The sequence below is a fragment of the Lepisosteus oculatus genome, chromosome 7 (genome assembly GCF_040954835.1).
Source record: "Lepisosteus oculatus isolate fLepOcu1 chromosome 7, fLepOcu1.hap2, whole genome shotgun sequence".
Taxonomy (NCBI): domain Eukaryota; kingdom Metazoa; phylum Chordata; class Actinopteri; order Semionotiformes; family Lepisosteidae; genus Lepisosteus; species Lepisosteus oculatus.
The window spans coordinates 13,766,739-13,779,482 of record NC_090702.1 but is presented as its reverse complement, the minus strand read 5'-3'; the positions used below and the strand labels follow the sequence as shown (position 1 = coordinate 13,779,482).

Here is a 12,744-nt window from a genome sequence, read left to right as displayed (position 1 = left end):
AATTTAAAAGTTGTATCTGTAATGTTATTCATCTTGATTTCTGTTGAATTACCAACTTATTTTCTTCCTCACAAATTACGAGGCTGACCTACTTATGCAACTTAAGCGTCCGATGTGAAGCCATGTGGAAAAGATAGACAAAGTGATTTCTTAGTAATAATGGAGGGATATGGTCTTTGATTTTTAATCGCTGTGCCTAAATGGGCTTTCACACAGCACAATATATGTAACCTTGTGAATCCATCTTTTGTGCATGGTTTGACCTTCATTTCCAGATGTGTAAAACTTAGAATGCATGATATACATGTTAATCTGTGGTTTCTAAGTATAGTGTTTTGGAGAGTATGTCTTTTGAACAAAAAGACATTATGTCAATTTTAGATTCTTAATTTCAGTATTTCCTTTGAATTGGTCTTCAAAGGGGAATTAAAAAATCATATTTGCCAACTGGTTGCTTGACTTTGTGTCCTAAGTTTAAGTAAGTTTAAGCAAGTTTAAGCTTTGGTTTTTATTTTAGGATTCCTAGTTTTAAACCTTCGCATTTCTCCTTTTTTGATTTCTGCATTCATCCATTTCACATTCTTTTGCCCATGTAACTCTGTATGAAATCTTCAGTTTTTCTGCTATGTTATGAATTGCCTTCATAAATTGCTGAGATCAGAATCTCTTAATGCTGCTATTTATTAATAAACTTAAAGTGCATATCTAGTTACATCTTAAAGTAATTCAACCATCTTAAATGACTTTATTTCAGGTTAAAAAGGAAAGGACAGTTGGATTGTAAATCAATATTCTCTGCTTAATAAGGTAAGAAGTTTGATTAAGCAGTTTTTTTTTTATTCACGTAGGTCATTTCTCATTTTTGGTCCAGCCAAGTCATGAATTACTGGCTTATTTATTTACTTTTTTCTATTTTTGGCATGTGTTTTAATATTCTTCCAGCATGTAAAAAGTTATGAAGAGTTTGGAATTGATACCAATCCCATGTATCAAAAATCCTGATATTCAGGTGTATTAGCTGGAATGCAATAAATTGGACTTAAGTCAAAGGAAAAGAATACAAATACAAGTGTTTGATGTGTTGCCATTCCCATCTGTGACTGTTCATCACAAATCAGTTGCTTACTAATAGATTTAGGAGCCAATTTCTAATTAACAAGTTGAGACGGGACTTTTGAGTTCAGCTGTATATTTTGACACTGTAAAAATTAATACATTAACCAATGTATTTTTAAATCAAAGAAAAAGTCTTAACAAGTAAGCAGATCAGCTACAGTACTTGCATCAGTTAACATTGACAATTAAGGGCCAGAAAACCAATAAAGACAGTGGTTCCCCAATACCAATATTAAGAACCTCTGATGTAGGTTAGTTAACACTATGCATTATTATTTATATCCTATTTAAGACTTAGGTGAAAGGTTAACTTAGTCAGTAGCAGACAAAGCTGTTACTAACAAATTAAATTAACTAAGTGTTAAACATTCTTTAATGATCAATCTACTATACACTGAGGTTCTTTAAAATTTTAAAACACTGGATAGACATAGAATACTGATCATGCTATAAATCATACAATAAATGGAAGTTCTTAAGTTCAGAAGTCAATATCACCTAGTTGTTCTAAATCATAATCATTACCAAAATCAGCTGCTTTATATGTGTATTGAACACAAATGACTCTTTTCACGTTGGTGTAATGAATCCTTCCTCCACCCTATCTCCACCTTTGCAGTTATTCTTTGGTCACTCCCTGGCTCTGAATGGGTTCAAGCCTCTTTGTCCTATATCCAGAGAACTGGCCCTTGCCCAAGCCAGTTATTTCCAAAAATATACAAATATTCATAATGCCTCTGATTTTTGGATTTGTGGATGTATTTATTCCTTTTCGACTTTAATCTTACATGATAAATATAATAAATTAATATCTAAAAAAATGTTGTTAATACTCCGTTAAACTTGATTAGTATAATGATGATTATAAGAATATCTATTTAACTCTTCAGTTCTACAGCTTAACCCAAAGTCTATCCTACTACCATGTTCCTAAGAAAAAAATAAACATGCATTTTTTAAATTGCAGTGTAAATTGCTTGTATTGATCTGCATTTGTTTAAAATCTGCTTATCAAATGCCTCACATTTCTTAATCTAATGAATCTAATGTCTAAAGCCCCAGTGTAAAGAAAAGTTTACCTAGTACTTTGTAAAGATCTAGAAAGCATGATCTATTTGGCATTAAATTTGTTTTTTTTTTTACGTTTCCTGTGAAATGAGATACTGTATTTAGGTAGCAGAGTCTTAAAATTCATCCAAAAATTCATTTTTAATGTACTTTTTGTAGAAAAAGTTCAGATTATGGGTAGAAGATTCTTAATCACAATAATTTGCTTAGCCTGTGGTTAAAGTTGTTGGTGCTATCTAATTAGAAATTGGATACATGATACAAGCTAAGCTTGGTGACAAGAAAGGGAATTACTTTGTCTATATCCATCATCAGTAACATCAATGTTTCTTTTTAGCCAACACAGATCGATATAATTAGAGTTGTATTGCCTCAAATTTCCATAATTCATTGTCTGTCTTGCTTCCAGAAACAAGTTTTGTCCAGTTTCAATTATTTAGCCTTAATAGTGACATTTAATGAGTGTACAAGGATCATAAACATTTAGGAGTTTATATTCTTGAGTGTACGGGTATGTTTATTTAAAATGAGGAGAAAGGAATCCTATTAAATCTAGGTTTATGAGAGTAGTGTTGACAATTTAAGGAATTCCAATTCAGAATTTGTTGATGAATGTTGAATGTTGGTGAAACAATATTTTACATTTGCATTAAGATATACTAATATTTAATCACAATATTAATGTTATGGCATTAATACATCCAGCATATGTTTGAGGCACATTTGACATCTTTGTTGAACTTTATGAGTGGTATTTTGCAGCAGAAGGCTCTATTTAGAAGGCTCTATTTAAAAAAAAAACTGGACTTTGAGTGCACAAATGTTCAAGACCTTTGTTTGAAAAGGACATTTAAACACAATAGAATGATATCAGTGAAAGGAAAAAAAGGACAAAATCAGATTTCTTAAAATACAGAATTGTCATTAACTTTGCTTGCTTTAGAAATCTCCTAAGCTTTGGGAAGCTTCAGATCAAATACAGAACTTCACAAAATTGTATCTGTTTCATCAGTGCTCTTTTATCTTTTAAATCAAATGTGTATGCTTTAATGGAGATATCATTTTTAATTTATGATTTGAAAATTATTTGATCAGTCCCCTTAAGCTCCTGGATATATTTGTGAATGTTTTAATGTTGAGATACTGTATCTAGCAAGAGCTAATGTTTGGAGGTGGTACAGTATGCAGTGCACTTAAAGTAATGTATACTTACATATATAATTACATATACGTATAAAGTAATGTACAGTATACTTACGTGTGCACTTTTCACTCAACTTTTACAGTAGAGGCTGGTCCAAAACCTAAGATATTACATTATTTGTAATGTCAGTAGTTGATTGGCCCCTAAAGCAGCATTAAGCTTTGAAAGATATTTATTGACAAAGTTAACCTTGTAAGTGTTTCTCACCTTGCAGAACATATTTGATTGTACTTATGGATTGTAGCTACGTTTTGCTGATCTAGCACTTCATGAGCTTCACTTTCTTTGCATTCATTTCATTGAGCAATTGATTCACTAATTGAGCTCTCATAGAATATATTGACTTTAATGGCAGTTGTATTACCTCATTGAGAGAACTGTAGAATACCAACAGGTGCATTTCTGGAGCTAATAAAATTGCCAGTTCCTTCATTCTCTATTGCAGACAATTTTCTTCAATTGTAAACAATGATTCAATAAATTCTTTAACTTATTTAAAAAATAAGTTGAGGTTTTAGTGTCGGTTTAGTGCTACCTTGCGAACTTGGTTTGAGAACACTCTTGTGTTGTTTTTTAAATACTGTTTTTTTTTTTCAACTTTCTCCTTCACCATAGAAACAATTTGGCAGCCATTCAAAATAAAAGTGTTTGTGCTTTTTTTTATGTGCCTCTGTTGTTTAGCTCCCCAAGCACACATAATAAGCCAGAGCTTATCTTGTGAGCAAGGCTTCATTTTCTGCCTCTATTTGGAAATTCAGTACTGTACTGTAATTTGAGGGATGTACTGTAGTATACAGTGTTTATGTAAAGATTCTAAAGAAGCAATTTCAGTTGTTCAATCTTATGACAGAAGTTTCCATTTCAGAGAATTTCCTTTATGTGTAATCCAATGTGATGGATTAATATTTGAGGAAGACATCATTCCATCTCCTCCAGGAATGCTGAGGCTTGTTTTTCCTACTGATGCAGCCATCTGGAAAGCACGTCAAAACTCGCATTAGCGGAAAGAAAACTATGGTATAGTACAGTCTGTTCTGGCATGCTGAATTAGCCCTTCACTGCTTCATTGGTTATTGTGTTATGTTAGATGTTAGGTGTTTTTAATCGAATTATCATATTTCTTGAAAATATAGCATTTTATATTCTATACAAAACATACTAAATAATGTACGTGGTTAGCTACCATTTTAAAATGTAATGTGGCTGTACAGTTGTTTTTTTTCTGAAAAGGGGATTGTATGCCCTGGATCCATCCATTAGATTGAGAGCTCTTGCATTAGATCACTACAGTACAGTATGTATGGTACTTTGAAGTTTGAAATTCATGTACTGGAAGCCTTCTTTAAATCCACATCATATGGAATCCACTTCACATAATGAATGACATTCTGGCAGATGAAAATAAAACTAACTAAAGTATAATAACCTTTTTAAATATTATTAACTATATTCATTTATGAACATTAATATCATATGTTTATATAGCTGGTGTAGGAAGATAAGAATAAAAAGTAAGGTACAAGGTACCATTTTCTTCATAAACATTTTCTGCATCAAATTCTTCAACTTGGTCAGTTGTTGTGGTTGTTTTGGTCAATTTTTGACATGCACATTTTACCTACATTTCCCATGAACACTTGCAAGGTTCAAAAATCAATAAAAAACATACAGTATGATTGAACAAACTGTATATACTGTAAGTACTTACAGTATAAACTTGATGATTCCACTGATAAGGCTTTTTTATTAAAAATAAAATGTAATCTTGCTTTAATGAGACTGTGACCTCACCCCTTTCTGTATTTGGTAATGCAAATTAGTTATCCGTAAATTATTTGTAATTATAAGTTTAATGCGTGCAGATCTTATGTTTCATCAATTTTGTTTAAAAACCTACAGTAAAGTCCATTCTATAGAAAGTATAATTTTGAACTTTTAACCTTTGAAGCAATCTGATACTCATAGTATCGTTTATGTTAAAATAAAATTTACTCTTGTTTAATCATGTTTAATATAATATAAAGATGATGCTAAATGTTTATAAACTCTTTGAAACTAAAACCACAATGATTAAACATTTTTTAATGTTTCACTTTCTCATAAATTATTTTTTAAATAAATTAAAATATTAATTTCTCATTAATCTCACTTTTTCATAAACTGTGCTTATTATAAAATAATATAATTATTACTTAAGTGTTTAAAGCAAAATAAATACAGTAAATATAACTAAAGTATCTAAAATCATATATGATGACTAAAGGATGTTCTCTGAGGGGCTGATCTGGACTGTCTTTCTTTAATCCTACTGTTATTAAACAGGTGGTATCATTTCAACAAAAAGGTTGGAGTAGTAAAAGTTGATTCAAGAAGTTCAATTTCCATACCAGTCCTAATCACTTTACAGGTAGAACACACTTTGCTAAATATTTATAACTGCTAAATATCTGATTTGTTCGTCCTTTGTAACAAATCAAATAGCACTTTGAAAAATATTTTAAAGGGAAGGAGTCGCAATTTGAGATTTCCCTTCCAGTGTGCTCTTCTGTTAACAAATGACTGAACTGATGGTTCATTTATTGGATGTCATGCTACAGCTTACTGGTACAGGAAAATAATGGTTTATGCATTCTTGCCTTCTGCCATAAGACTGTACAACGCATCCACCTTACGTCTGGGCAGAGGCAACATTGACAGTGATCTGTTTCTGAACTGAACGCATCTACACATCTACTGCTACATCTGTTCTGTTTCCCATTTACAACCATTTTTTGTGCAATATATGCCAGGGACCCGTGCAATACATTTATATTTATATCTATATATTTACATCTATATTTATATTCATACTGTATGTGTGATGCGATTTTTTTCTGCATACTGTTCTGTTCTAGTTTGTTCTTTGTGTGTCCGGACTGTGAGTAACTTTTAGTGCACTTCTCACTGTACTGATTGTATTGTATGTATTGTACTATTATTATTATTGTATCATTCGTTACACTGTGGCTGTGTTGTCTGTGAAAAGCTGCTGTTGCACTGCAATTTCCCTCACGGGATCAATAAAGTATCTATCTATCTATAAAGACCAAATAAGCTCTTGAGAGAATTACAAAGCCAAGGCCTTTTTGCACAATGATGTGTACTTTGTTTCCCAGTATGTTTGCATTATATGGGAAATGAAACTCCACAGCAGAAACGTTGTTTCCTTTCTTCTCTTTTCAGCATAGAATAAACCTTTAACTTGTTCCTACTTATTACATAATGTATGTATATATATATATTTGTGTCTTTCCAACATGTATTCAAATTGGAATTATTTATTGCTCATTTAATTTAATTTTGTCACCATATAAAGAAAGGTACACAAAACTGTAAGTCTTTCATGGGATGGAACCCCTGTTTGATATTAGATAAAAATCCCCTCTTTTTCATGATTTTCAGCCGCTAATGATAGACAGATTTTATCATAGATGGTGTCATATTGTTCAGCTCTATTTAATTAGCATCTGCCTTATTAGCCAGTTCCCCTTCACGTTCATTTCTTGTCTATCATGTTTGCCCATGAAGTCCTCTGTGGAATAAAAGTTCATTAAATTTCAGTGAGCATATTATCTCTGCTACGCACCATTTATAGATGAGTTATTGTCAAATTAAAACACAGAGGATATGCAAGTAGGAGCTGCTCTCTCAGCATTCAATAGGCACACTCAGGTCTGATGAATCAGTGGTATGAGACAGAAATGGTATTCATGTAACTAACTATATGGGAATCAAAAGTATTATTGATTGAATGAGTCCCAGCTTCTAAGTAACTGAATCAAGTCAAATTGAGGTTAGGCAACTGAAAGGATTATGACTAATGTTCTTCCTATTATCCCATTTTCCCATTATAAATTACAGTGCTGAAATCACTAGGTCATTGAATCCAGAAGGATGAAGCTTAGCTCACCTCAGGGAAAACAGACAATAAAGGTCCATTGTAGTACTGAGGCACAAACATCTGACACTTCCTGACAAGCCTGCTCCAGCATAGTGCTGAATCTGTGAATGCAAATTATGTTCACTTCAGATTTGCTGTGGCTGCAATCAAACCTTTCCAATTTCCAAAAAGTTATCTGTACATGTCAGCAGGGCACACCAGTTAGAACCATCAAGAAATTTGGAGTGCGGAGAGAAGTAAAATTCTGTATAGTCCACTAAAGAGATAGTACACAAACACTAAAATTAAAGAAACAGCAGCAGCACTTAAGGACATGTAAGTGTAGATTAAAAGAGCAAGATTTCATCGGCTAAATTCTCAAAGCCTGTCTTTGGTTGTAAGTCTGTGGTAGGCAGTGAGAAATTAAAATTAGTTTTAGATGTGATAGTTAAGTAAATTCAGATCTTGTTTTTGAAAGTATTTTTACATTCAATCATATTACGATTTTCTGGCAGTTTTATGGACAAAATGGGTATCCAGAAGAAAAAAATGTTTAAATTACTACTTACTAAGATTACTAAGATTAGTTTCAATTTTTGTCACATTTTTTTTAAAAAAATCAGTCTCAACTTTGAAGGATTTACAAATATGAAAATAAATTGGACCATGCATTTTCAGTTAGGGATGCTGTGGCAGTGAATCACACAGGCTCTGTGGCACTATCAGACAAAGCAAACCACTGCAGGAGTGATGTAAATTGGACACTTCTTATACATCTTAGGAGCATGCTGTTGTTAGATTGGTTAAGCCTTTGAAATAGGTATCTTTGTTATTATTCTAAGCAAGATTGCTGCTGTCCTTGCTCTCACCTTGTACTCGTGTTTAATTTGTTAAATGATAACTCCAATGTTGAACAGGTAAAGGTTTATTCAATGCTGAAAGGAAAAGAAAAGAGACACTATCTTTCAGCTGTGGAGCCTTCCTCAAGTGTGAGGGAGAGAGGGAAGCAGACAGATAATAAAGCGTGGGGGAACAAAAGACGGGGCAGTTAGAAGGGGCGGGGAGCAGGGAAGAGAGAGTTTCGACACTCAGGGATAACAAGAGGAGAGGTGTGAAGTCAAACCTGGAAATGAATAGAGAGGATTAGAAGTAGACAAATCTGTCGCTGTGATCCTAGTTTTCAGGATAATTTTGGTTTCTGATGTCTTTCTGCAATGGGAGTTCCAGAACTCCTCTGTGAGGACGCAGATGGTGAGATCAATAAGATCATGGCTCTTAGAGGTGACATGGGGAACTATCAGTTTGGAACGATCTTTGATCCCTACTGCTCACTGAAACAGTCTCCCAGTCTCCTTCCTGTTTCGCCAATGTAAATACTATAGCTAGGATATTTTGCAAGAGATGCAGTGAATGAGTTTGTTGGAAAAACATGATGTCTTCAGAGTCATCTCTTATGCTTTGATCAATGGTACAGTACAAGCGAAGGCACTATTGAGGGTATGAGTGCAGCTATAGCACATAAATCCTCATTGCATGATATGATGAATGCTACTTTTATGGTAGCTATCTGACTTTATTCTTGGAGGGGGGGTATTTTATCCTTGTTTGGTTGTTTTTGAAGTATTTCAAATAAAATAGATTCATAAAACTTGAAGTATTTTAGTGTTCTACTGACATAAATTCTCTTCTTTTGAGTGTTGTCACGCCCTCTGCAGCCAGAGGGCGCTCCTCTTCTGTCCTGTCTCTCATTTCCAGTTCTTGCTGTCCTTCCGGTGTTTCTCTCTCTCTGGGGCTATATACTTCCGGGTCTTTCATTCTGCCTTCGCTCGGCATTGACGTTCGGATGTCCTGAAACCTGCCTAGCACCAGGTCGCCCCACGTCCGCTACCTGAGGGCATAGGTTTCTATACGGCATTTCCTGAACAGCTGAGTCCGGGCTAACCCCTCGCCGCTACGCATAGGGTCTTTTCGCTCTCCTGTCACTCCACAGTTCATCCTTTCCAACATCTGTGACAAGTTTCTTGTTTTAAATGTTTCTATCCCCCAATCTACTATTATTGCCACAGTTTAAAGACCACCCAAACCCAGTGAAGCCTTCTTGGGTGAGTTTGCTGATTTTCTCTCTTTTCTATGCCATAAATTTAAAAGGATCCTTATTCTAGGGGACTTTAATATACACATCGATTCAAGGTCTTCCAGTTTGGGTAAAGACTTCCTTTCTCTATTGGGATGCTTTGATCTTACTCAGTTGGTTTGTACCCCTATACATAACAAAAGACACATCTTAGATTTAATTATTGCAAATGACTCCTTTGCCTCCCACTGCTCTCCCCTTGATCTAGGCCTCTCTGACCACTTAGCCATTCTTTTCAATCTGGAATTATCTGTTTCTAATACTTCCCCCCCCACTCTCTGTAAATTTCTGCAACTGGCGATCAATTGATCACCGAAGGTTTGCAAATTCTGCTCTGTCCTCTGTATCTTGTTTCTCTTCCTCTGACCCTCTAGAGCAGTGGTTCTCAAACTGTGGTACACGTACCTGCAGTGGTACGTGGCGTGCTGCCAGGTGGTACGCCAAATGACCCTGGAACTGTGTTGTGTGCGCTGAAAAAATCGGGATGGGTTTTCATATTTTGTATTTTTATACGTGTCAAATATGCAGCCTACGTACTACGATATGGTGCGCACTAATACTTCAGTGGACACAAGAGATACTCTCTTTTTCTAATTCTATACCACTCTATAGGAATGCGTGCTACGGATGCAAGTGACCAATTGTATTTAAAAAAAGCTACTGTATCTCCAGCAAATAGGGAGAAAGGAGAATGTGCGTGATTTTGGAACAATGCCAACGTTGTAAACACAGGAATGCATAGAAATACGTGCTACGAACGCAGGTAATCTTGTGAGCACACGAAAGCATGATAACAGAAAAATATTTAAGAACTGTTCTAATTTGAGAAAATTACACCGAGCGTCTCTGTGTTACTCTCCCATGCGCATGAAATAAATACTTAAAATAAACACTGAAATAAAAACGGAAATGTGGAAAAATGCACGCTTGCAGATTGCTAAAGCAGGTAAGCCCAACACTATTATGTGTGGAGAAAAAGCTTCTAAACAGCTCGACCTGCTGCCCCCCTGAAAGACACAGTCATTCATAGAATTATTGAAATGAAGGATTATATCAAAAGTACGCTGACAGAGTGCGTTAAAATGAGCAGATGTTTTTCACTGCGATTAGATGAGTCTGTAGTCGATTTGGCCAATTTGCTCGTTTACGTTAGATACGAGTTCGAGGGTACGTTCTGTTCTGTAAGCCGCTACCAACAGGAACTACAGGAGAGCACATATTTCAGCTTCTGAATGAATTTATTGAAGAGAATGGCATCGACTGGATAAAATGTGTCGGAGTTTGTACAGACGGTGCTAGAGCAATGACAAGCCGACACAGCGGTGTAGTTGCATGAATTAGAGAGGTTGCTCCAGAAATTAATGGTTTCATTGCAACATCCACCGCGAGACCTTTGCCGTCAAGAAAATGCCTGACAATTTAAAATCTGTTAGACTGTTGTGAATTGTATCTAGGCTCGAAAAATTAATTCACATCTGCTTTGCTCGACTAAACAGGCTCACCACTTTCACTGAAATGGTGCTTTTTTATTTTTATGTGTTGTTGTTTTTTTTCTGTAAAACACTTTGAGAAGCCAAATTTTAATATATCAAACAAAGTTTATTATTATAATATTTATTATATGTATGTGTGAGTGTGTGTGCACATGCGCTCCTGTTGGTCATTGATAATTTCTGGGGTTCCTATGAGATAATGACTTGTAGGTGGTACTTGGATGCTTTGGTTGGATTAGGGGTGGTACTTGGTCCAAAAAGTCTGAGAACCACTGCTCTAGAGAACAAAATACAGTTACTTGACATTGCTCTTTTATCTACCCTCGACACCTTTGCTCCTTTAAAAACACGAACCATCTCCTTCACTCGCCTTGCCCCCTGGTACAATGACCATCTGTGATTCATGAAGGCAGCCTCTCGCAAACTAGAGCATAGGTGGCGTCTATCTGGCCTAAATGTACATTTTCAGGCTTGGAGAGATTACTTATCTGAATACAAGATGACTATAGAGTCTGCTAGATCCATCTACTTCTCTCACATCATTGAAAAAAACAAAACAACCCCAGACATCTTTTCTCCGCCATCAACAGACTGCTCAAGCTAAACTGCCCCACCACATTACCTACTGTACCTCATCACAACTTTGCAACACATTCTTAGATTTCTTTAGTTCTAAGATTGACAACATCCGGCATCACATTCTTTCCGCTACACATATCCTTTCCATACCTCCTCCCTCCTCATCCAACTTCTCTGGTTCCCTTCTCTCCAGCTTCTCTCTTCTTGACTCAGCATCCCTCAATAAACTAGTTACACGCATGAAACCTACCACATCTATTTAAGATCCTATTCCCACCACTTTATTTCAGTCCTGTTTCTCTTCTCTCTGTCCCATTGTTCTCAATATTTTACATGAATCCATGAGCACTGGCATTGTACCAACGGTCCTCAAAACTGCTGCCATTACCCCCGTGCCAAAAAAGCCTAACATGGCTCTCGACAATCTTAAGAATTTTCGCTCCATCTCCAACTTACCCTTGCTAAAATTCCAGAACGTGCTGTCACAGTTTAGTTACATAACCACCTCATGACAAACAACCTTTTCGAATCCCTACAATCTGGCTTCTGTCAACTTCACAGCACAGAAAATGCCCTGGTCAAAGTCACTAACGATCTTCTAATAGCTTCTGATTCTGGTACTCTTTCTATACTCATCCTTCTTGATCTCAGTGCTGCTTTTGACACTGTTGACTATAACATCTTACTTTCTCATCTCGAGACTGTGTTTGGAGTTTCTGACACTGTTCTCAAATGGTTCAAATCTTACCTCACTGATCGCTGTCACTTTGTCTCTCTTAATGGGTACAGGTCTGAAATTGGTCCTGTTAAGTCTCGTGTTCCTCAGGGCTCAATACTGGGCCCCTTGCTCTTCAGCATTTACATGTTCCTACTTGGTCAGCTTTTAAGATCACATGACCTCAGCTTTCATTTTTATGCTAATGATGCTCAAATATACATCCATACCAAACCTGACACTGATGTGGCTGTCTCTATTCTATCTAATTGCATCTCTGACATAAAAATTTGGAGGACTCAAAACTTCCTTGAAACTGCGACAAGACTGAAGTCATGCTTATTGGCACCCCCATCAACTTCGTAAAGCCAGTCCTGTAACCCTATCTGTAGATGGTTCTGTACTTGAGCTTCAATCAAAATTGAAAAACCTTGGGGTTATATTTGATTTTGGCTTAACATTCGACCCACATGTGCAGCATACTGTCAAAACATCTTTTTTTCACCTTAGAAATAT

The 12,744-nt window shown here is 35.5% G+C and overlaps 1 protein-coding gene across 3 annotated transcripts in view; it reads left to right on the top strand.

The window, feature by feature from the left end:
* The window catches only part of shank3a (SH3 and multiple ankyrin repeat domains 3a), a 639,129-nt gene that overhangs the window by 91,591 nt on the left and 534,794 nt on the right, over window positions 1-12,744 (top strand). For all 3 annotated transcript variants that reach the window (XM_069192202.1, XM_069192204.1, XM_069192203.1), the window contains exon 4: window positions 755-807. The gene's annotated coding sequence lies outside the window, so the exon portion shown is untranslated. The remainder of the gene's footprint in view (window positions 1-754; window positions 808-12,744) is intronic.